Below are 22,307 nucleotides of genomic sequence, written 5' to 3' on the forward strand. Positions count from 1 at the left end.
TGTCTGCACTAGAAACGAGAACGGTGTCCCGGAAACCAGCTTCCCTACATCTTTCTATTTGGGTTACGAGACTGGGCATCATTTTATGATAAGATTTCTTTACTGCCATGCCAAAGCATCCCGTAACGATGCCACTTTTTACAAGCTTTGAATGAAAGGGCCTGTAATTCAAAAGGGGCTTTTCACTTCTACGGGAATACTGCCAACAGACATGGTTGGGTTCGAAAGAGAATTTTAAATCAAGGAATTGCATGACTTTTTCTCGAGGGTCTTCATGTGTGAACTTCAGCCCCGACTAATTATGTGCAAAACTATGAACATTTGACACAAATTCGGGATTCACTAACCTAGCCAGCACCAGGTAATCGTCCACATAACAGAAAATGCGTATGCAATAACCGGCTAGATCAGTCTCAGCTTTCATATCAACCCGGCTTAGATAAATGTTACTGAGAATGGGAGCTACCTTGGCATCTATGCTTAAACCATCACATAGTGCCAGGCTCTCATATCGGTGGAAATCAGCTACTGCCTCAGAATTAGGTACGAGAAACGGATCCTTTACGCGAAGTGACGACAAATGTTTGCAAAGATAGGTAGACACAACCAACTGCAAAGAATATGTCTCAGAGACGATTGCGCGGAAAGGAACGTTAGGCTTGTGCGTTTAACACTAAATAAATTTTCTAGCACCAATGTTCAGAGGAGGCGATGACTTTAATTCGGAAGTTTTAATATAAAGGTATAGCAAAGAAAGTGAAGGAAGCTGGACAATCGGTGCTAAAAATTTTCTTTAGTGCTAAGATGCACAAGCCTAAATTTCCTTTCCGGGCAAGCGTATCTGGGCACAATTCTTGGCAGTTGTTTGTGTCTACCTATCTTCGCAAACATTTGTCGTCACTTCGCGTAAAGGATTCGTTTCTCGTACCTAATTCTGAGGCAGTAGCGGATTTTCTCCGAAATGAGAGCCGGGCACTATGTGACGAGAGCGATGAATGCGTGTTCCAAAATGAGTGTGGAATCACAACAGGATCCTTTCTTTAACTGTTATCGTACTACCTGAGTAACACGTTTGTTGAGTGGGATGGTCGTCTTTATATGCAGAAATCGGGTGTGTGCATAAGTGCCAAGGTAGCTCCCATTCTCAGTAAAATTTATCTAAGCAGGGTTGATATGAAAGTTGAGACTGATCTAGCCGGTTATTGCATATGCATTTTCTGTTATGTGGATGTTTACCTGGTGCTGGCTAGGTCAGTGAATCCCGAATTTGTGTCAAATGTTCATAGTTTTGCACATAATTGGTCGGGGCTGAGGTTCACACATGAAGACCCTCAAGAAAGAGTCTTGCAATTCCTTGATTTAAAATTCTCTTTCGAACCCAACCATGTCTGTTGGCAGTATTCCCCTAGAAGTGAAAAGCCCCTATTGAATTACAGGCCCTTGCTTTCAAAGCTTGTAAAAAGTGGACTCGTTACGGGATGCTTAGGCATGGCAGTAAAGAAATCTTATCAAAAAATGATGCCCAGTCTCTTAGCCCAAATAGACAGATGTAGGGAAGCTGGTTTTCTGGACTCAGTTCTCGTTTCGAGTGCAGACAAAGTCCTCCGTGAGCTGAAATCGTCTGCAAGTACCTCGGGGCTGGAAAATGGTTCGGAAGAAGGGAGAAGAAAGGTAGTGGGTTATGCCATATGTCCACACGCTTTCGCACCGGATTAAAAAGAGTGGGACGCAAGCATGGGGTAAAGGTTCTATTCCCTGCACCTAACAAGCTAGAGAGTGGGGGCGGCAGTTAAAAGAAAGCATCAAGGGCGCAAAAGAAATGCTTGCAAAATAAATCATGAAAGTAGATATGTTTTCTGTGTGACTGGCGTAGCGTATCAAATCCCTCAGTCCTGTGGCCTTACCTACATAGGTCAAATTGGCCGCTGCGTTAACGTGCGGCTCATGGAGCACGCTAATTCTTTAGGAAAGAAACTAACCTAGCTAAGCATTGTTTCACGTGCAAATGTACACCATGTTTTGACGATACTGATGTCTTGTTCGCTCATTCTGACCAGCGCACTAGAGAAGTAGCTGAGGTGTTTCATATTATCAGAAAAAGTAAAGGGTGCGTGAGTGTGCCATTTGTTACATTATCGCTTCGAGAAATCAATATGCTACTTAGTGGGTAGTGGTTCTGCAGATATTCACGTGCTTTTAAAGCAGTGTTTACTTGTACTAGCACTAGGAGTCTTGTTGACACTGGGCATGTGTGCTGTTTTTTAGTGTATATATATATGACGTGCTTCTTCCTAATAAAAAATTTGTAGCAAGTTCGGCGCTGGTTTGTGTGTCTCGTCTCTTACATGGTTCGTATGTGTGGGCTTTTGAACCACCACTATGCAACAACACCAACTAGCGCAATGTGCAGTATTTCTGCAATTTAATTTCTTCTTGACGCTGTTTCGGTTTCATCAGTCGAACAATGACTGTGACGTGTAGTTGGTGTTTAATTCACATGAGGCATAAAAATTGGTTATAGTATTGCTGACAGGTCATTTTTTGTCATTCCAGGTCTTGGAAGAGGCTGGATTAAATTTCGTAGTCAATTAAAGCTACATATCAGCGATTGTATTAGTTTTTCTAGTCGCATCATGTGACCAAAACATCAACTTCACGACAGTCGGCGTTCGGTCGATGAAACCAAAACAGCATGAGGGAAGAAATTCGATTATAAATTATTTAGCGTGGTTGTAGGCAAGTAATACCTGGTAATCCATGTATTTTATTATCTAACGCATCAATTGACAGAAGAAAACACGCAATAAATTTAGGTGTCTTTAGTCCTTTAATGGCTCATGCACCTTTAGGTTATTCTTATTATGGATATTTATGTTTATCATGGTTACGGATATTGACAGCAAACGAAATATGCTGATATTTCAAACATTCCACATTGTAGCATTGCATACGGCTATGAAGCCTTTCCTGAAAGATGTGCCTGTAATACTTTTGAAAGTGATTTTTATCCACCATACTGAATATCAATTTGATGTGTGTTTATTTGTTCGTTTTTACATCTGCTATGCAGCGCAGAATCCCAACAGCCACCATGGAAGGCAACAACAGAGTGGCTGCGTTCGTGCTGGGGGCGAGAGACTGGGATGGCGGTCGGAAAGTTCGGACGAAGGGGACGGACCCTTCAGCCCAGTAATTGGGGCTTTGTATGCAAGAACGCCCAAAATGTCTTGCAAAAACAAATAAATAAATAAGAAGCATTCTTACTTGCATTGTAATTTCAGTATTAACATGTACACAAAAAATACTGATGATGTGAATAAAGCCTCTCTGGGTTGTCAAGGTGGGCCGTAAGGCATACAGCTATTGGTTCTATATGGGTTATCTTTGTTGACTTCCCGCAAGTTATCACCTAAGAAGCCCACTGGGACCAGAACGGCTAGACAACAAGGGCCCAGTACGGGCTTGCCCACGGGTGCCCAGTACGGGCTAGCCTACACGGAGACCCGACACGGGCCAGCCCACAGAGGCTCGCACGGGCCAGCACACGCAGGCCCGACACGGGCCAGCCCACGCAGGCCCGGCATGGGCCAGCCCACGCAGGCCCGGAACGGGCCAGCTCATGGAGGCCCGGCACGGGCCTGCCCAAGGGGATCCAGCGCGGAGCCTTGTGGGGCTATGCAGTAAGCCCAATGGGCAGCCCTTGAGGGTCCCCCCGATGCCGAGTTGCAAATCCCGCACATATCCCACGTCGGGCCCCTATGGGCAGCCCGTGCCGGGCCCACAAGGGCCCGCAGTTCACAGCCCCATTTGTGCTACTGGGGTCAGTTCTTGTGATGAAGAGTCAGTTCTTGCGAAGAAGAGTCAGTTCTTGCGACAAAGAGTCTATTCTTGTTATGAAGAGCGAGTTCTTGTGATGAAGAGTCAGTTCAAATGAAGAGTCAGTTCTCGTAATGAAGAGTCAGTTCTTGCAATGAAGAGTCAATTTTTGTATTGAAGAGTCAGTCCTTGCGATGAAGGGTCAGTTCTTATTATGAAGAGTCAGTTCTTTTGGTGAAGAGTCTGTTCTTGTTATAAAAAACCAGTTCTTGTGATGAAGAGTCAGTTCCTGTGATGAAGAGTCAGTTATTGCGAGGAAGAGTCAGTCCTTGCGAAGGAGAATCAGTTTGTCGATGAAGTCAGTTCTTGTGATGAAGAGTCAGTTCTTATTATGAAGAGTCAGTTCTTATTATGAAGAGTCAGTTCTTGCAATGAAGAGTCAGTCTTGTGATGAAGAGTCATTCTTGCGATGAAGAGCCAGTTCTTGCGATGAAGAGTGATTCCTGCGATGAAGAGTGTTCTCGTGTTGAGGAGCCAGTTCTTGTTTTGAAGAGTCAGTTATTTCGATGAAGAATCAGGTCTTTTAATGAAGAGAGAGTTTTGCGATGAAGAGTCAGTTCTTGCGATGAAGAGAAGTTCTTGCAATGAAGAGTCATTTTTTGTGATGAAGAGCCGGTTCTTGCGATGAAGAGCAAGTTCTTGCGATGAAGAGTCAGTTCTTGCGATGAAGAATCAGTTCTTGTTATGAAGAGTAAGTTCTTTTGATGAACAGTCAGTAGTGATGAAAAGTCAGTTCTTGCGATGAAGAGTCGATTCTGGCGATGAAGAGTCAGTTTTTGCGATGAAGTGTAAGTTCTTGAGATGAAGTTAGTTCTTATGATGAAGAGTCAGTTCTAGTTAGGAAGAGTCAGTTCTTGTCATGAAGAGTAAGTTCTTGTGACAAGAGACAGTTCTTGTGATGAAGAGGCAGTTCTTGTTACGAAGAGCCAATTCTTGTGGTGAACAGATAGTTCTTGTGATGAACAGCCAGTTCTTGTTTTGAGTAATCAGTTCTTGTGATGAAGAGTCAGTTCATGTGATGAAGAGTCAGTTCATGTGATGAAGAGACAGTTCTTGTGATGAAGAGTCAGTTCTTGTTATGAAGGGTCAGTTCTTGCGACGAAGAGACAGTTCTAGTTATGAAGAGTGAGTTCTTGTTCTGAAGATTCAGTTCTTTTGATGAAGAGTCAGTTCTTGTGATGAAGAGTGAGTTCTTGCCAAGAAGGGTCAGTTTTTGAGTTGAAGAGTCGGTTCGTGCGATGAAGTGTCAGTTCTTGTTATGAAGAGTCAGGTCTTTGATGAAGAGACAGTTCTTGTGATGAAGAGTCAGTTCATGTGACGAAGAGTCAGTTCTTGTTATGAAGAGTCAGGTCTTTAATGAAGAGTCAGTTCTTGTGATTAAGAGTCTGTTCTTACGATGAATAATCAATTCTTTTAATGACGACACAGTTCTTGCGTTGAAGAGTCAGTTCTTGCAATGAGGAGTCAGTTCTTGTGATGAAGAGTTAGTTCTTGCGATGAAGAGCCAGTTCTTATGATGAAGAGTCAGTTCTTGTGATGAAGAGCCAGTTATTGCGATGAAGAGTCTGTTCTTGATATGAAGAGCCAGTTCTTGTGATGGAGTCAGTTCTGATGAAGAGCCAGTTCTCGTGATGAAGAGTCAGTTCTTGCGGTGAATAGTAAGTTTTTGCATTGAAGAGTCAGTTCTTATGAATAGTAAGTTATCTTGATGAAGAGTCAGTTGTTATGAAGAGCCAGTTCTTGTGATGAAGAGTCAGTTCATATTGTGAAGAGTCGGTTTTTGCGATGAAGAAACAGTTCTTTCGATGAAGAAAATATTCTTGCGATGAAGAGTCAGTTCTTGCGATGAAAGTCAGTTCTTATGGTGAAGAGTTTGTTCTTGCGAAGAAGAGTCTGTTCTTGTGTTGAAGAGTCAGTTCTTGTTTTGAGCAGTCAATTCTTGCGATGAAGAAGCAGTTCTTTTGATGAAGAGACAGTTCTTCTAATGAAAAGTCAGTTCTTGCGATGAAGAGTCGTTCTGGCGATGAAGAGTCAGTTTTTGCGATGAAGTGTCAGTTCATGAGATGAAGTGAATTCTTATGATGAAGAGTCAGTTCTTGTTAGGAAGAGTCAGTTCTTGTCATGAATAGTAAGTTCTTGTCATAAGAGACAGTTCTTGTGACGAAGAGGCAGTTCTTGTTGCGAAGAGCCAGTTCTTGTGGTGAAGAGATAGTTCTTGTGATGAACAGTCAGTTCTTGTTTTGAATATTCAGTACTTGTGATGAAGAGTGAATCCATGTGTTTCATGTGTCAGTTCATGTGTGTTTCAAATTTTCTTTCAGTGTTTTTTTGTATATTCATGTTGCACTGTATTGCCCCTCCTGCTAGGGCCCAGAAGGGCCTGCAGTATTCTGTAAATAAATAAATAAATAAATAAAATAAATACATAAATAAATAAGAGTCAGTTCTTGTAATGAAGAGTCAGTTCTTGTTATGAAGAGACAGTTCTAGCGAAGAAGAGGCAGTTCTTGCGACGAAGAGTCTGTTCTTGTTATGAAGGGTCAGTTCTTTTGATGAAGAGTCAGTTCTTGTGGTGAAGAGTCAGCTCTTGCGATAAAGAGTCAGTTTTTGCGTTGAAGAGTCGGTTCGTGTGATGAAGTGTCAGTTCTTGTTATGAAAGTTAGGTCGTTGATGAAGAGTCACTTCTTGTTATGAAGAGTCTGTTCTTACGATGAATAATCAGTTCTTTTAATGACGACACAGTTCTTGCGATGAAGAGTCAGTTCTTGCAATAAGGAGTCAGTTCTTGTGATGAAGATCCAGTTCTTGCGATGAAGAGCCAGTTATTATGGTGAAGAGTCAGTTCTTGTTATGATGAGCCAGTTATTGCGACGAAGAGTCTGTTCTTGTTATGAAGAGCCAGTTTTTGTGATGGAGTCTGTTCTGATAAAGAGCCAGTTCTTGTGATGAAGAGTCAGTTCTTGTTATGAAGAGTCAGTACTTATGATGAAGAGTCAGTTCTTGTGATGAGGAGTCAGTTGTTATGAGGAAGAGACAGTTCTTGTTATGAAGAGTCAGTTCTTGTGATGAAGAGTCAGTTCTTGTCATAAGAGTCAGTCCTTGTGATGAAGGGCCAGTTCTTGTCAGGAAGAGCCAATTCTTGTGGTGAAGAGTTAGTTCTTGTGATGAACAGTCAGTTCTTGTTTTGATTAATCAGTTCATGTGATGAAGAGTCAGTTCTTGTGATGAGTACTCAGTTATTGAGATGAAGAGTCAGTTCTTGTGATGAAGAGTCAATTCTGGCGAAGAGCCAGTTCTTGCGACAGAGTCTGTTCTTGTTATGAAAAGCCAGTTCTTTTGGTGTAGAGTCAGTTCTGATGGAGTCAGTTGTTTTGATGAAGGGTCAGTTCTTGTTATGAAGAGTTAGTTCTTGTGATGCAGGGTAAGTTCTTGTTATGAAGAGTCAGTTATTGTTATGAAGAGTACGTTCTTGTTATGAAGAGTCAGTTCTTTTGATGAAGAGTCAGTTCTTGTGATGAAGAGTCAGTTCTTGTGATGAAGAGTCAGTTCTTGTGATGAAGAGTCAGTTATTGCGATGAAGAGTCAGTTCTTGTGATCAAGAGTCAGTTCTTGCAAAAAAGATTCAGTTCTTGCGATGAAGAGTCTGTTCTTGTTATGAAGAGTCAGTTCTTATGATGAAGCGTCAGTTCTTGCTATGAGTCTGTTCTTGCGATGAAGAGTGATTCTTGCGTTGAAGAGTGTTCTTGTGTTGAGGAGCCAGTTCTTGTTTTCAAGAGTCAGTTCTTTCGATGAAGAATCAGGTCTTTTAATGAAGAGACAGTTTTGCAATGAAGAGTCAGTTCTTGCGATGAAGAGTCAGTTCTTGCAATGAAGAGTCATTTCTTGTGAAGAAGAGCCGGTTATTGCGATGCGATGAAGAGAAAGTTCTTGCGATGAAGAGTCAGTTCTTGCGATGAAGAATCAGTTCTTGTTATGAAGAGTAAGTTCTTTTGATGAAGAGTCAGTTCTGATGAAAAGTCAGTTCTTGCGGTGAAGAGTCGGTTCTGGCGATGAAGAGTGAGTTTTTGCGATGAAGTGTAAGTTCTTGAGATGAAGTTAGTTCTTACGATGAAGAGTCAGTTCTTGTTAGGAAGAGTCAGTTCTTGTCATGAAGAGTAAGTTCTTGCGGCAAGAGACAGTTCTTGTGATGAAGAGGCAGTTCTTGTTACGAAGAGCCAGTTCTTGTGGTGAACAGATAGTTCTTGTGATGAACAGCCAGTTCTTGTTTTGAGTAATCAGTTCTTGTGATGAAGATTCAGTTCATGTGATGAAGAGTCAGTTCTTGTGATGAAGAGTCAGTTCTTGTTATGAAGGGTCAGTTCTTGCGAAGAAGAGGCAGTTCTTGCGACGAAGAGTCTGTTCTTGTTATGAAGAGTGAGTTCTTGTTATGAAGAGTGAATTCTTTTGATGAAGAGTCAGTTCTGGTGGTGAAGAGTCAGTTCTTGCGATGAATTGTCAGTTTTTGCGTAGAAGAGTCGTTTCGTGCGATGAAGTGTCAGTTCTTCATATGAAGAGTCAGTTCTTGTGATGAAGAGCCAGTTCTTGTGATGAAGATTCAGCTCTTATGATGAAGAATCAGTTCTTGTGATGAAGAGCCAGTTATTGCTATGAAGAGTCTGTTCTTGTTATGAATAGCCAGTTCTTGTGATGGAGTCAGTTCTGATGAAGAGCCAGTTCTCGTGATGAAGAGTCAGTTCTTGCGATGATGAGTAAGTTTTTGCATTGAAAAGTCAGTCCTTGCGATGAAGTGTCAGTTCTTGTTATAGAGAGTAAGTTCTTATGAATAGTAAGTTATCTTGATGAAGAGTCAGTTGTTATGAAGAGCCATTTGTAATGAAGAGTCAGTTCATGTTGTGAAGAGTCAGTTTTTGCGATGAAGAATCAGTTATTTTGATGAAGAAACCATTCTTGCGATGAAGAGTCAGTTCTTGTGATGAAAGTCAGTTCTTGTAGTGAAGAGTTAGTTTTTGCGATAAAGAGTCTGTTCTTGTGTTGAATATACAGTTCTTGTTTTGAACAGATAGTTCTTGCGTCGAAGAAGCAGTTCTTTTGATCAAGAGACAGTTCTTGTTAGGAAGAGTCAGTTCTTGTCATAAGAGACAGTTCTTGTGATGAAGAGGCAGTTCTTGTTGCGAAGAGCCAGTTCTTGTGGTGAAGAGATAGTTCTTTTGATGAACAGGACAGTTCTTGTTTTGAATAATCAGTTCTTGTGATGAAAAGTCAGTTCATGTGACGAAGATTCAGTTCTTGTAATGAAGTGTCAGTTCTTGTTATGAAGAGTCAGTTCTTTTGATGAAGAGTCAGTTCTTGTGATGAAGAGTGAGTTCTTGCGATGAAGAGTCTTTTGCGTGAAGAGTCGGTTCGTGCGTGGAAGTGTCAGTTTTTGTTATGAAGAGTCAGGTCTTTGATAAAGAGTCAGTTCTTGTGATGAAGAGTCTGTTCTTACGATGAATAATTAGTTCTTATATTGAAGACACAGTTCTTGTGATGAAGAGTCAGTTCTTGCAATTAGGAGTCAGTTCTTGTGATGAAGAGCCAGTTCTTGCGATGAAGAGCAGTTCTTATGATGAAGAGTCAGTTCTTGTTATGAAGAGCCAGTTATTGCAATGAAGAGTCTGTTCTTGTTATGAAGTGCCAGTTCTTGTGATAAAGTCAGTTCTGATAAAGAGCCAGTTCTAGTGATGTAGAGTCAGTTCTTGCGATGAAGGGCCAGTTATTGCAATGAAGAGTCTGTTCTTGTTATGAAGTGCCAGTTCTTGTGACGGAGTCAGTTCTGATAAAGAGCCAGTTCTTGTGATGAAGAGTCAGTCCTTGGGATGAAGAGTAAGTTTTTGCATGAAGAGTCAGTCCTTGTGATGAAGGGCCAGTTCTTGTTAGGAAGAGCCATTTCTTGTGGTGAAGAGTTAGTTCTTGTGATGAACAGTCAGTTCTTGGTTTGATTAATCAGTTCTTGTGATGAAGTGTCAGTACTTGTAATGAAGAGTCAGTTCTTGTGATGAACAGTCAGTTATTGAGATGAAGAGTCAGTTCTTGTGATGAAGAGTCAGTTCTGGCGAAGAATCAGTTCTTGCGACAGAGTCAGTTCTTGTGATGAAGAGTCAGTTCTTGTGATGAAGAGTCAGTTCTTGCAAAAAAGAGTCAGTTCTTGCGATGAAGAGTCTGTTCTTGTTATGAAGAGTCAGTTCTTATGATGAAGCGTCAGTTCTTGCTATGATGAGTCTTTCTTGCGATGAAGAGTGATTCTTGCGTTGATGAGTGTTCTTGTGTTGAGGAGCCAGTTCTTGTTTTGAAGGGTCAGTTCTTTCGATGAAGAATCAGGTCTTTTAATGAAGAGAAAGTTTTGCGATGAAGAGTCAGTTCTTGCGATGAAGAGTCAGTTCTGACAATGAAGAGCCATTTCTTGTGAAGAAGAGCCGGTTCTTGCGATGCGATGAAGAGAAAGTTCTTGCGATGAAGAGTCAGTTCTTGCGATGAAGAATCAGTTCTTGTTATGAAGGGTAAGTTCTTTCGATGAAGAGTGAGTTCTGATGAAAAGTCAGTTCTTGCGATGAAGAGTCGGTTCTGGCGATGAAGAGTCAGTTTTTACGGTGAAGTGTAAGTTCATGAGATGAAGTTAGTTCTTATGATGAAGAGTCAGTTCTTGTGATGAAGAGGCAGTTCTTGTTACGAAGAGCCAGTTCTTGTGGTGAACAGATAGTTGTTGTGATGAACAGCCAGTTCTTGTTTTGAGTAATCAGTTCTTGTGATGAAGATACAATTCATGTGATGAAGAGTCAGTTCTTGTGATGAAGAGTCAGTTCTTGTTATGAAGGGTCAGTTCTTGCGAAGAAGAGGCAGTTCTTGCGACGAAGAGTCTGTTCTTGTTATGAAGAGTGAGTTCTTGTTATGAAGAGCGAGTTCTTGTGATGAAGAGTCAGTTCAAATGAAGAGTCAGTTCTCGTAATGAAGAGTCAGTTCTTGCAATGAAGAGTCAATTTTTGTATTGAAGAGTCAGTCCTTGCGATGAAGGGTCAGTTCTTATTATGAAGAGTCAGTTCTTTTGGTGAAGAGTCTGTTCTTGTTATGAAAAACCAGTTCTTGTGATGAAGAGTCAGTTCCTGTGATGAAGAGTCAGTTATTGCGAGGAAGAGTCAGTCCTTGCGAAGGAGAATCAGTTTGTCGATGAAGTCAGTTCTTGTGATGAAGAGTCAGTTCTTATTATGAAGAGTCAGTTCTTATTATGAAGAGTCAGTTCTTGCAATGAAGAGTCAGTCTTGTGATGAAGAGTCATTCTTGCGATGAAGAGCCAGTTCTTGCGATGAAGAGTGATTCCTGCGATGAAGAGTGTTCTCGTGTTGAGGAGCCAGTTCTTGTTTTGAAGAGTCAGTTATTTCGATGAAGAATCAGGTCTTTTAATGAAGAGAGAGTTTTGCGATGAAGAGTCAGTTCTTGCGATGAAGAGAAGTTCTTGCAATGAAGAGTCATTTTTTGTGATGAAGAGCCGGTTCTTGCGATGAAGAGCAAGTTCTTGCGATGAAGAGTCAGTTCTTGCGATGAAGAATCAGTTCTTGTTATGAAGAGTAAGTTCTTTTGATGAACAGTCAGTAGTGATGAAAAGTCAGTTCTTGCGATGAAGAGTCGATTCTGGCGATGAAGAGTCAGTTTTTGCGATGAAGTGTAAGTTCTTGAGATGAAGTTAGTTCTTATGATGAAGAGTCAGTTCTAGTTAGGAAGAGTCAGTTCTTGTCATGAAGAGTAAGTTCTTGTGACAAGAGACAGTTCTTGTGATGAAGAGGCAGTTCTTGTTACGAAGAGCCAATTCTTGTGGTGAACAGATAGTTCTTGTGATGAACAGCCAGTTCTTGTTTTGAGTAATCAGTTCTTGTGATGAAGAGTCAGTTCATGTGATGAAGAGCCAGTTCATGTGATGAAGAGACAGTTCTTGTGATGAAGAGTCAGTTCTTGTTATGAAGGGTCAGTTCTTGCGACGAAGAGACAGTTCTAGTTATGAAGAGTGAGTTCTTGTTCTGAAGATTCAGTTCTTTTGATGAAGAGTCAGTTCTTGTGATGAAGAGTGAGTTCTTGCCAAGAAGGGTCAGTTTTTGAGTTGAAGAGTCGGTTCGTGCGATGAAGTGTCAGTTCTTGTTATGAAGAGTCAGGTCTTTGATGAAGAGACAGTTCTTGTGATGAAGAGTCAGTTCATGTGACGAAGAGTCAGTTCTTGTTATGAAGAGTCAGGTCTTTAATGAAGAGTCAGTTCTTGTGATTAAGAGTCTGTTCTTACGATGAATAATCAATTCTTTTAATGACGACACAGTTCTTGCGTTGAAGAGTCAGTTCTTGCAATGAGGAGTCAGTTCTTGTGATGAAGAGTTAGTTCTTGCGATGAAGAGCCAGTTCTTATGATGAAGAGTCAGTTCTTGTGATGAAGAGCCAGTTATTGCGATGAAGAGTCTGTTCTTGATATGAAGAGCCAGTTCTTGTGATGGAGTCAGTTCTGATGAAGAGCCAGTTCTCGTGATGAAGAGTCAGTTCTTGCGGTGAATAGTAAGTTTTTGCATTGAAGAGTCAGTTCTTATGAATAGTAAGTTATCTTGATGAAGAGTCAGTTGTTATGAAGAGCCAGTTCTTGTGATGAAGAGTCAGTTCATATTGTGAAGAGTCGGTTTTTGCGATGAAGAAACAGTTCTTTCGATGAAGAAAATATTCTTGCGATGAAGAGTCAGTTCTTGCGATGAAAGTCAGTTCTTATGGTGAAGAGTTTGTTCTTGCGAAGAAGAGTCTGTTCTTGTGTTGAAGAGTCAGTTCTTGTTTTGAGCAGTCAATTCTTGCGATGAAGAAGCAGTTCTTTTGATGAAGAGACAGTTCTTCTAATGAAAAGTCAGTTCTTGCGATGAAGAGTCGTTCTGGCGATGAAGAGTCAGTTTTTGCGATGAAGTGTCAGTTCATGAGATGAAGTGAATTCTTATGATGAAGAGTCAGTTCTTGTTAGGAAGAGTCAGTTCTTGTCATGAATAGTAAGTTCTTGTCATAAGAGACAGTTCTTGTGACGAAGAGGCAGTTCTTGTTGCGAAGAGCCAGTTCTTGTGGTGAAGAGATAGTTCTTGTGATGAACAGTCAGTTCTTGTTTTGAATATTCAGTACTTGTGATGAAGAGTGAATCCATGTGTTTCATGTGTCAGTTCATGTGTGTTTCAAATTTTCTTTCAGTGTTTTTTTGTATATTCATGTTGCACTGTATTGCCCCTCCTGCTAGGGCCCAGAAGGGCCTGCAGTATTCTGTAAATAAATAAATAAATAAATAAAATAAATACATAAATAAATAAGAGTCAGTTCTTGTAATGAAGAGTCAGTTCTTGTTATGAAGAGACAGTTCTAGCGAAGAAGAGGCAGTTCTTGCGACGAAGAGTCTGTTCTTGTTATGAAGGGTCAGTTCTTTTGATGAAGAGTCAGTTCTTGTGATGAAGAGTCAGCTCTTGCGATAAAGAGTCAGTTTTTGCGTTGAAGAGTCGGTTCGTGTGATGAAGTGTCAGTTCTTGTTATGAAAGTTAGGTCGTTGATGAAGAGTCACTTCTTGTTATGAAGAGTCTGTTCTTACGATGAATAATCAGTTCTTTTAATGACGACACAGTTCTTGCGATGAAGAGTCAGTTCTTGCAATAAGGAGTCAGTTCTTGTGATGAAGATCCAGTTCTTGCGATGAAGAGCCAGTTATTATGGTGAAGAGTCAGTTCTTGTTATGATGAGCCAGTTATTGCGACGAAGAGTCTGTTCTTGTTATGAAGAGCCAGTTTTTGTGATGGAGTCTGTTCTGATAAAGAGCCAGTTCTTGTGATGAAGAGTCAGTTCTTGTTATGAAGAGTCAGTACTTATGATGAAGAGTCAGTTCTTGTGATGAGGAGTCAGTTGTTATGAGGAAGAGACAGTTCTTGTTATGAAGAGTCAGTTCTTGTGATGAAGAGTCAGTTCTTGTCATAAGAGTCAGTCCTTGTGATGAAGGGCCAGTTCTTGTCAGGAAGAGCCAATTCTTGTGGTGAAGAGTTAGTTCTTGTGATGAACAGTCAGTTCTTGTTTTGATTAATCAGTTCATGTGATGAAGAGTCAGTTCTTGTGATGAGTACTCAGTTATTGAGATGAAGAGTCAGTTCTTGTGATGAAGAGTCAATTCTGGCGAAGAGCCAGTTCTTGCGACAGAGTCTGTTCTTGTTATGAAAAGCCAGTTCTTTTGGTGTAGAGTCAGTTCTGATGGAGTCAGTTGTTTTGATGAAGGGTCAGTTCTTGTTATGAAGAGTTAGTTCTTGTGATGCAGGGTAAGTTCTTGTTATGAAGAGTCAGTTATTGTTATGAAGAGTACGTTCTTGTTATGAAGAGTCAGTTCTTTTGATGAAGAGTCAGTTCTTGTGATGAAGAGTCAGTTCTTGTGATGAAGAGTCAGTTCTTGTGATGAAGAGTCAGTTATTGCGATGAAGAGTCAGTTCTTGTGATCAAGAGTCAGTTCTTGCAAAAAATATTCAGTTCTTGCGATGAAGAGTCTGTTCTTGTTATGAAGAGTCAGTTCTTATGATGAAGCGTCAGTTCTTGCTATGAGTCTGTTCTTGCGATGAAGAGTGATTCTTGCGTTGAAGAGTGTTCTTGTGTTGAGGAGCCAGTTCTTGTTTTCAAGAGTCAGTTCTTTCGATGAAGAATCAGGTCTTTTAATGAAGAGACAGTTTTGCAATGAAGAGTCAGTTCTTGCGATGAAGAGTCAGTTCTTGCAATGAAGAGTCATTTCTTGTGAAGAAGAGCCGGTTATTGCGATGCGATGAAGAGAAAGTTCTTGCGATGAAGAGTCAGTTCTTGCGATGAAGAATCAGTTCTTGTTATGAAGAGTAAGTTCTTTTGATGAAGAGTCAGTTCTGATGAAAAGTCAGTTCTTGCGGTGAAGAGTCGGTTCTGGCGATGAAGAGTGAGTTTTTGCGATGAAGTGTAAGTTCTTGAGATGAAGTTAGTTCTTACGATGAAGAGTCAGTTCTTGTTAGGAAGAGTCAGTTCTTGTCATGAAGAGTAAGTTCTTGCGGCAAGAGACAGTTCTTGTGATGAAGAGGCAGTTCTTGTTACGAAGAGCCAGTTCTTGTGGTGAACAGATAGTTCTTGTGATGAACAGCCAGTTCTTGTTTTGAGTAATCAGTTCTTGTGATGAAGATTCAGTTCATGTGATGAAGAGTCAGTTCTTGTGATGAAGAGTCAGTTCTTGTTATGAAGGGTCAGTTCTTGCGAAGAAGAGGCAGTTCTTGCGACGAAGAGTCTGTTCTTGTTATGAAGAGTGAGTTCTTGTTATGAAGAGTGAATTCTTTTGATGAAGAGTCAGTTCTGGTGGTGAAGAGTCAGTTCTTGCGATGAATTGTCAGTTTTTGCGTAGAAGAGTCGTTTCGTGCGATGAAGTGTCAGTTCTTCATATGAAGAGTCAGTTCTTGTGATGAAGAGCCAGTTCTTGTGATGAAGATTCAGCTCTTATGATGAAGAATCAGTTCTTGTGATGAAGAGCCAGTTATTGCTATGAAGAGTCTGTTCTTGTTATGAATAGCCAGTTCTTGTGATGGAGTCAGTTCTGATGAAGAGCCAGTTCTCGTGATGAAGAGTCAGTTCTTGCGATGATGAGTAAGTTTTTGCATTGAAAAGTCAGTCCTTGCGATGAAGTGTCAGTTCTTGTTATAGAGAGTAAGTTCTTATGAATAGTAAGTTATCTTGATGAAGAGTCAGTTGTTATGAAGAGCCATTTGTAATGAAGAGTCAGTTCATGTTGTGAAGAGTCAGTTTTTGCGATGAAGAATCAGTTATTTTGATGAAGAAACCATTCTTGCGATGAAGAGTCAGTTCTTGTGATGAAAGTCAGTTCTTGTAGTGAAGAGTTAGTTTTTGCGATAAAGAGTCTGTTCTTGTGTTGAATATTCAGTTCTTGTTTTGAACAGATAGTTCTTGCGTCGAAGAAGCAGTTCTTTTGATCAAGAGACAGTTCTTGTTAGGAAGAGTCAGTTCTTGTCATAAGAGACAGTTCTTGTGATGAAGAGGCAGTTCTTGTTGCGAAGAGCCAGTTCTTGTGGTGAAGAGATAGTTCTTTTGATGAACAGACAGTTCTTGTTTTGAATAATCAGTTCTTGTGATGAAAAGTCAGTTCATGTGACGAAGATTCAGTTCTTGTAATGAAGTGTCAGTTCTTGTTATGAAGAGTCAGTTCTTTTGATGAAGAGTCAGTTCTTGTGATGAAGAGTGAGTTCTTGCGATGAAGAGTCTTTTTGCGTTGAAGAGTCGGTTCGTGCGTGGAAGTGTCAGTTTTTGTTATGAAGAGTCAGGTCTTTGATAAAGAGTCAGTTCTTGTGATGAAGAGTCTGTTCTTACGATGAATAATTAGTTCTTATATTGAAGACACAGTTCTTGTGATGAAGAGTCAGTTCTTGCAATTAGGAGTCAGTTCTTGTGATGAAGAGCCAGTTCTTGCGATGAAGAGCCAGTTCTTATGATGAAGAGTCAGTTCTTGTTATGAAGAGCCAGTTATTGCAATGAAGAGTCTGTTCTTGTTATGAAGTGCCAGTTCTTGTGATAAAGTCAGTTCTGATAAAGAGCCAGTTCTAGTGATGTAGAGTCAGTTCTTGCGATGAAGGGCCAGTTATTGCAATGAAGAGTCTGTTCTTGTTATGAAGTGCCAGTTCTTGTGACGGAGTCAGTTCTGATAAAGAGCCAGTTCTTGTGATGAAGAGTCAGTCCTTGGGATGAAGAGTAAGTTTTTGCATTGAAGAGTCAGTCCTTGTGATGAAGGGCCAGTTCTTGTTAGGAAGAGCCATTTCTTGTGGTGAAGAGTTAGTTCTTGTGATGAACAGTCAGTTCTTGGTTTGATTAATCAGTTCTTGTGATGAAGTGTCAGTACTTGTAATGAAGAGTCAGTTCTTGTGATGAACAGTCAGTTATTGAGATGAAGAGTCAGTTCTTGTGATGAAGAGTCAGTTCTGGCGAAGAATCAGTTCTTGCGACAGAGTCAGTTCTTGTGATGAAGAGTCAGTTCTTGTGATGAAGAGTCAGTTCTTGCAAAAAAGAGTCAGTTCTTGCGATGAAGAGTCTGTTCTTGTTATGAAGAGTCAGTTCTTATGATGAAGCGTCAGTTCTTGCTATGATGAGTCTTTCTTGCGATGAAGAGTGATTCTTGCGTTGATGAGTGTTCTTGTGTTGAGGAGCCAGTTCTTGTTTTGAAGGGTCAGTTCTTTCGATGAAGAATCAGGTCTTTTAATGAAGAGAAAGTTTTGCGATGAAGAGTCAGTTCTTGCGATGAAGAGTCAGTTCTGACAATGAAGAGCCATTTCTTGTGAAGAAGAGCCGGTTCTTGCGATGCGATGAAGAGAAAGTTCTTGCGATGAAGAGTCAGTTCTTGCGATGAAGAATCAGTTCTTGTTATGAAGGGTAAGTTCTTTCGATGAAGAGTGAGTTCTGATGAAAAGTCAGTTCTTGCGATGAAGAGTCGGTTCTGGCGATGAAGAGTCAGTTTTTACGGTGAAGTGTAAGTTCATGAGATGAAGTTAGTTCTTATGATGAAGAGTCAGTTCTTGTGATGAAGAGGCAGTTCTTGTTACGAAGAGCCAGTTCTTGTGGTGAACAGATAGTTGTTGTGATGAACAGCCAGTTCTTGTTTTGAGTAATCAGTTCTTGTGATGAAGATACAATTCATGTGATGAAGAGTCAGTTCTTGTGATGAAGAGTCAGTTCTTGTTATGAAGGGTCAGTTCTTGCGAAGAAGAGGCAGTTCTTGCGACGAAGAGTCTGTTCTTGTTATGAAGAGTGAGTTCTTGTTATGAAGAGCGAGTTCTTGTGATGAAGAGTCAGTTCAAATGAAGAGTCAGTTCTCGTAATGAAGAGTCAGTTCTTGCAATGAAGAGTCAATTTTTGTATTGAAGAGTCAGTCCTTGCGATGAAGGGTCAGTTCTTATTATGAAGAGTCAGTTCTTTTGGTGAAGAGTCTGTTCTTGTTATGAAAAACCAGTTCTTGTGATGAAGAGTCAGTTCCTGTGATGAAGAGTCAGTTATTGCGAGGAAGAGTCAGTCCTTGCGAAGGAGAATCAGTTTGTCGATGAAGTCAGTTCTTGTGATGAAGAGTCAGTTCTTATTATGAAGAGTCAGTTCTTATTATGAAGAGTCAGTTCTTGCAATGAAGAGTCAGTCTTGTGATGAAGAGTCATTCTTGCGATGAAGAGCCAGTTCTTGCGATGAAGAGTGATTCCTGCGATGAAGAGTGTTCTCGTGTTGAGGAGCCAGTTCTTGTTTTGAAGAGTCAGTTATTTCGATGAAGAATCAGGTCTTTTAATGAAGAGAGAGTTTTGCGATGAAGAGTCAGTTCTTGCGATGAAGAGAAGTTCTTGCAATGAAGAGTCATTTTTTGTGATGAAGAGCCGGTTCTTGCGATGAAGAGCAAGTTCTTGCGATGAAGAGTCAGTTCTTGCGATGAAGAATCAGTTCTTGTTATGAAGAGTAAGTTCTTTTGATGAACAGTCAGTAGTGATGAAAAGTCAGTTCTTGCGATGAAGAGTCGATTCTGGCGATGAAGAGTCAGTTTTTGCGATGAAGTGTAAGTTCTTGAGATGAAGTTAGTTCTTATGATGAAGAGTCAGTTCTAGTTAGGAAGAGTCAGTTCTTGTCATGAAGAGTAAGTTCTTGTGACAAGAGACAGTTCTTGTGATGAAGAGGCAGTTCTTGTTACGAAGAGCCAATTCTTGTGGTGAACAGATAGTTCTTGTGATGAACAGCCAGTTCTTGTTTTGAGTAATCAGTTCTTGTGATGAAGAGTCAGTTCATGTGATGAAGAGCCAGTTCATGTGATGAAGAGACAGTTCTTGTGATGAAGAGTCAGTTCTTGTTATGAAGGGTCAGTTCTTGCGACGAAGAGACAGTTCTAGTTATGAAGAGTGAGTTCTTGTTCTGAAGATTCAGTTCTTTTGATGAAGAGTCAGTTCTTGTGATGAAGAGTGAGTTCTTGCCAAGAAGGGTCAGTTTTTGAGTTGAAGAGTCGGTTCGTGCGATGAAGTGTCAGTTCTTGTTATGAAGAGTCAGGTCTTTGATGAAGAGACAGTTCTTGTGATGAAGAGTCAGTTCATGTGACGAAGAGTCAGTTCTTGTTATGAAGAGTCAGGTCTTTAATGAAGAGTCAGTTCTTGTGATTAAGAGTCTGTTCTTACGATGAATAATCAATTCTTTTAATGACGACACAGTTCTTGCGTTGAAGAGTCAGTTCTTGCAATGAGGAGTCAGTTCTTGTGATGAAGAGTTAGTTCTTGCGATGAAGAGCCAGTTCTTATGATGAAGAGTCAGTTCTTGTGATGAAGAGCCAGTTATTGCGATGAAGAGTCTGTTCTTGATATGAAGAGCCAGTTCTTGTGATGGAGTCAGTTCTGATGAAGAGCCAGTTCTCGTGATGAAGAGTCAGTTCTTGCGGTGAATAGTAAGTTTTTGCATTGAAGAGTCAGTTCTTATGAATAGTAAGTTATCTTGATGAAGAGTCAGTTGTTATGAAGAGCCAGTTCTTGTGATGAAGAGTCAGTTCATATTGTGAAGAGTCGGTTTTTGCGATGAAGAAACAGTTCTTTCGATGAAGAAAATATTCTTGCGATGAAGAGTCAGTTCTTGTGATGAAAGTCAGTTCTTATGGTGAAGAGTTTGTTCTTGCGAAGAAGAGTCTGTTCTTGTGTTGAAGAGTCAGTTCTTGTTTTGAGCAGTCAGTTCTTGCGATGAAGAAGCAGTTCTTTTGATGAAGAGACAGTTCTTCTAATGAAAAGTCAGTTCTTGCGATGAAGAGTCGTTCTGGCGATGAAGAGTCAGTTTTTGCGATGAAGTGTCAGTTCATGAGATGAAGTGAATTCTTATGATGAAGAGTCAGTTCTTGTTAGGAAGAGTCAGTTCTTGTCATGAATAGTAAGTTCTTGTCATAAGAGACAGTTCTTGTGACGAAGAGGCAGTTCTTGTTGCGAAGAGCCAGTTCTTGTGGTGAAGAGATAGTTCTTGTGATGAACAGTCAGTTCTTGTTTTGAATATTCAGTACTTGTGATGAAGAGTGAATCCATGTGTTTCATGTGTCAGTTCATGTGTGTTTCAAATTTTCTTTCAGTGTTTTTTTGTATATTCATGTTGCACTGTATTGCCCCTCCTGCTAGGGCCCAGAAGGGCCTGCAGTATTCTGTAAATAAATAAATAAATAAATAAAATAAATACATAAATAAATAAGAGTCAGTTCTTGTAATGAAGAGTCAGTTCTTGTTATGAAGAGACAGTTCTAGCGAAGAAGAGGCAGTTCTTGCGACGAAGAGTCTGTTCTTGTTATGAAGGGTCAGTTCTTTTGATGAAGAGTCAGTTCTTGTGGTGAAGAGTCAGCTCTTGCGATAAAGAGTCAGTTTTTGCGTTGAAGAGTCGGTTCGTGTGATGAAGTGTCAGTTCTTGTTATGAAAGTTAGGTCGTTGATGAAGAGTCACTTCTTGTTATGAAGAGTCTGTTCTTACGATGAATAATCAGTTCTTTTAATGGCGACACAGTTCTTGCGATGAAGAGTCAGTTCTTGCAATAAGGAGTCAGTTCTTGTGATGAAGATCCAGTTCTTGCGATGAAGAGCCAGTTATTATGGTGAAGAGTCAGTTCTTGTTATGATGAGCCAGTTATTGCGACGAAGAGTCTGTTCTTGTTATGAAGAGCCAGTTTTTGTGATGGAGTCTGTTCTGATAAAGAGCCAGTTCTTGTGATGAAGAGTCAGTTCTTGTTATGAAGAGTCAGTACTTATGATGAAGAGTCAGTTCTTGTGATGAGGAGTCAGTTGTTATGAGGAAGAGACAGTTCTTGTTATGAAGAGTCAGTTCTTGTGATGAAGAGTCAGTTCTTGTCATAAGAGTCAGTCCTTGTGATGAAGGGCCAGTTCTTGTCAGGAAGAGCCAATTCTTGTGGTGAAGAGTTAGTTCTTGTGATGAACAGTCAGTTCTTGTTTTGATTAATCAGTTCATGTGATGAAGAGTCAGTTCTTGTGATGAGTACTCAGTTATTGAGATGAAGAGTCAGTTCTTGTGATGAAGAGTCAATTCTGGCGAAGAGCCAGTTCTTGCGACAGAGTCTGTTCTTGTTATGAAAAGCCAGTTCTTTTGGTGTAGAGTCAGTTCTGATGGAGTCAGTTGTTTTGATGAAGGGTCAGTTCTTGTTATGAAGAGTTAGTTCTTGTGATGAAGGGTAAGTTCTTGTTATGAAGAGTCAGTTATTGTTATGAAGAGTACGTTCTTGTTATGAAGAGTCAGTTCTTTTGATGAAGAGTCAGTTCTTGTGATGAAGAGTCAGTTCTTGTGATGAAGAGTCAGTTCTTGTGATGAAGAGTCAGTTGTTGCGATGAAGAGTCAGTTCTTGTGATCAAGAGTCAGTTCTTGCAAAAAAGATTCAGTTCTTGCGATGAAGAGTCTGTTCTTGTTATGAAGAGTCAGTTCTTATGATGAAGCGTCAGTTCTTGCTATGAGTCTGTTCTTGCGATGAAGAGTGATTCTTGCGTTGAAGAGTGTTCTTGTGTTGAGGAGCCAGTTCTTGTTTTCAAGAGTCAGTTCTTTCGATGAAGAATCAGGTCTTTTAATGAAGAGACAGTTTTGCAATGAAGAGTCAGTTCTTGCGATGAAGAGTCAGTTCTTGCAATGAAGAGTCATTTCTTGTGAAGAAGAGCCGGTTATTGCGATGCGATGAAGAGAAAGTTCTTGCGATGAAGAGTCAGTTCTTGCGATGAAGAATCAGTTCTTGTTATGAAGAGTAAGTTCTTTTGATGAAGAGTCAGTTCTGATGAAAAGTCAGTTCTTGCGGTGAAGAGTCGGTTCTGGCGATGAAGAGTGAGTTTTTGCGATGAAGTGTAAGTTCTTGAGATGAAGTTAGTTCTTACGATGAAGAGTCAGTTCTTGTTAGGAAGAGTCAGTTCTTGTCATGAAGAGTAAGTTCTTGCGGCAAGAGACAGTTCTTGTGATGAAGAGGCAGTTCTTGTTACGAAGAGCCAGTTCTTGTGGTGAACAGATAGTTCTTGTGATGAACAGCCAGTTCTTGTTTTGAGTAATCAGTTCTTGTGATGAAGATTCAGTTCATGTGATGAAGAGTCAGTTCTTGTGATGAAGAGTCAGTTCTTGTTATGAAGGGTCAGTTCTTGCGAAGAAGAGGCAGTTCTTGCGACGAAGAGTCTGTTCTTGTTATGAAGAGTGAGTTCTTGTTATGAAGAGTGAATTCTTTTGATGAAGAGTCAGTTCTGGTGGTGAAGAGTCAGTTCTTGCGATGAATTGTCAGTTTTTGCGTAGAAGAGTCGTTTCGTGCGATGAAGTGTCAGTTCTTCATATGAAGAGTCAGTTCTTGTGATGAAGAGCCAGTTCTTGTGATGAAGATTCAGCTCTTATGATGAAGAA

The sequence above is a fragment of the Amblyomma americanum genome, chromosome 1 (assembly GCF_052857255.1).
Source record: "Amblyomma americanum isolate KBUSLIRL-KWMA chromosome 1, ASM5285725v1, whole genome shotgun sequence".
NCBI classification, from domain to species: domain Eukaryota; kingdom Metazoa; phylum Arthropoda; class Arachnida; order Ixodida; family Ixodidae; genus Amblyomma; species Amblyomma americanum.